General features: G+C 44.6%; 1 non-coding gene across 1 annotated transcript; it reads right to left on the bottom strand.

Annotated features, from left to right (window-relative positions):
* Positions 1–691: 691 nt before the first annotated feature.
* LOC142568544 (U2 spliceosomal RNA) lies at positions 692–883 on the bottom strand. The gene has a single exon (XR_012825454.1). It is a non-coding gene; the product is annotated as a U2 spliceosomal RNA (small nuclear RNA).
* Between the last annotated feature and the right edge of the window lie 1,809 nt (positions 884–2,692).

Genomic DNA, 2,692 nt, shown 5'->3' with positions numbered 1-2,692 from the left:
ATCGCAGTACCTATGTTTACATGTTCAAGAATACTAAAAAGAGCTTCATGCGACACACGGTCAAATGCCTTGACCCCCCCCCCCCCCTAAGTCGTGCTCCAACATATCTACCCGACTGCCGAAAATGCAGTAGCACCCGAGAATACTACGGCCTACTTGCACATTTGTACAGATAGAGCGTCTTTTTATGTCTCATGTTTGGTGTGGTAGAACAAGAAATTTGATGACGCTGTGCAGTCGTTTTGCCAACACTTTCGTATCAATTTTGTAGTCGGTGTTTGTGAGCGTTATCAGACGATGCGCCCCCGCAGATAGCAGCTTACCATGGTCGTCAGTTTTAGCAACCAGCACCACGTGAGCAGCAGGGAAAGAAACTGGCATTTCTTTCGTTTCGTACGCTTCCCTGATGACTGCATGCTAAATGGGTGCCGCTTCATCAACGTAAGCTTTGTAGAACACGGCACCATTTCCGTCTGGCATAGGTGTTTTCCTCAACGTTAGTTCTGTTATCGCACAATACAGCCAAGCAGTATATGGCTAGATTCTGAAAAAAAAAATTGCGTGCGTCTATGGCGCCGAGTAGATCGAGAATTTCCCCCCATAGGTGGGCTGATCCCGTAGATAGAGTACTACCAGGCCGATACGCGGCGGAGCTGAAGCAGGCTTTAAGCACTCCCCTTTCCCTTCCCCTAGTGCAAGGTAGCAAACCGGAGGTTTTAACTCTGGTTAACCTCCCTGACTTTCTCTCATTTGCATCTCTCTCTCTCTCTCTCTCTCTCTCTCTCGCTGCAAAAATAAGTTTAATACCTTAGGTCTAAATACAACCCGTACTAGATATTAAACTGATAAGAACAGATACTACACTTTGACCCGCGTCGACCATGCCTCTCTCGCATTGCCCTCTCTTTGTCGGCGTTCCAAGTGCTTGCCTATCTCCTTTCCGCTCTCCCGTGGTGCCGGTCCCATAAGCGTGCTGCTCGCCAGGATCGCGAGGCGGAAAGAAATGCGAACCGTCCATGTAGCCCCGATCCCGTAAACTTGGACCATTTCACCGGAGGAACAGCCAGGTTTCAGTGGCAATTCAATCAATTTGTGTGGCCTGTGTTGTGCGCGTGACCGCTTGTGGTTTTCGAATTTCCTCACAAACATTAATAACTAATAATAATTTAATCAAATCTAATAACAGATAAATAATCTATTGCAAGCAACAATTAAATCTGCGAAAGATACCTTCTTTGTTAAATTAAACAAGGACTTGAGAGAAAACCTAAAATCGTTTTTGAAATATGTAAAAAAAACGAAAAGAAGAATAATCTATACCATCTTTATCTAGCAACTGCAAAACCGTGACATCAGACTATCAGAAGGCGGAATGCTTTAACCAGTACTTCTAATCGGTGTTTTCGCAGGTATCTGCTGGGGGAGACTTCGCTTTTGAACAACGCCAATCAGGGCGATATGATGCCAGACATTGAATTTGATGTTAGTGGCGTCGATTCTTTATTACACCATTTAGATGAAACAAAGGCAATCGGACCTGATGGAATATAACCAGTGGTCCTTAAAGAGTGCCATATGATAATTGTTTCGTATTTACCGATCATCTATAAGCTTCCCCTTGAAACAGGCCTCATCCCTCAAGATTGGAAAACGGCAAGCGTGATACCAGTTTTTAAATCGGGCGACAGAAAACTCAGAGAAAACTATAGGCCGATTTCACTAACGTCGATATGTTGCAAAATATTCGAACACATTTTATATGGTAACATATTTGCATTCCTTGACTCAAACGCTTTCTTTACACATTCCCAGCACAGATTCCAAAAAGGTTATTCCTGCCACACGCAACTAATATAATTTCAGCATTTTTTATCCAAAGCCATTGATAACAGTAGTCAGGTAGACGCGGTTTTTATTGATTTTCAAACAAGCTTTCGGTACTGTGCCCCATAAGCTCTTAGATGTAAAGCTTGCTGCATTAAATGTAAACGAAAACGTTCAAAATTTGATACGAAACTACCTAAACGGAAGAACACACTCTGTCGTCCTAAACAACGCCGCATCTTCACCAATAACTGGTTCTTCGGGCATTCCTCAGGGAAGTGTACTGGGCCCCTTGCTGTTTTTATTCTACATAAACGACATCGTCGAACTAATTACATTACCCATAAAACGAGTAAACTCGATGACGTGCTGCTTCTGAGATTATGCTCAGTGTCTTAACTCAAGACACTGCGAATCATCAGAGACGTAGTTGCTTGCGCTAACAAGACTAACGGAAAACAAGTTGGGACAGGACACAGCGCTAGTTCCGAAATACACCTACTTTGCTCGTCAGGGTTCGAACGACTGGTTATTTTTCTAACAAGACCTAATAAAGAGGCAGGCGTTTCATTTAGTTCATTACAAAATTTTGGGCCATGTTGTAGCACATCATGAACCTTGCTAAGCATATTGCAACCGCCAAGATACCTCACCTTGGCAGACGTAGGGGCCGGATTGCTGCAGCAAGCTCGTTTCCACGCGCACAACGACGGAACACATAAAGCCCACAGGAACTCAGTCCATCTTACCGCCGGACGAGTTCGAGCTCTGAAAGCCAATTCCCATTCGTTGCATCCACTAGCTTACGACACGATGGGGACTCGGAGGCAGAGCTGCAGATGGGGGACTTTGTGCCCGCACTCGGAGC

This window comes from Dermacentor variabilis, unplaced genomic scaffold (genome assembly GCF_050947875.1).
Source record: "Dermacentor variabilis isolate Ectoservices unplaced genomic scaffold, ASM5094787v1 scaffold_20, whole genome shotgun sequence".
Classification (NCBI taxonomy): domain Eukaryota; kingdom Metazoa; phylum Arthropoda; class Arachnida; order Ixodida; family Ixodidae; genus Dermacentor; species Dermacentor variabilis.
Note: the sequence above shows the minus strand (reverse complement) of the source record. Positions and strands in the feature narration are given on the sequence as shown.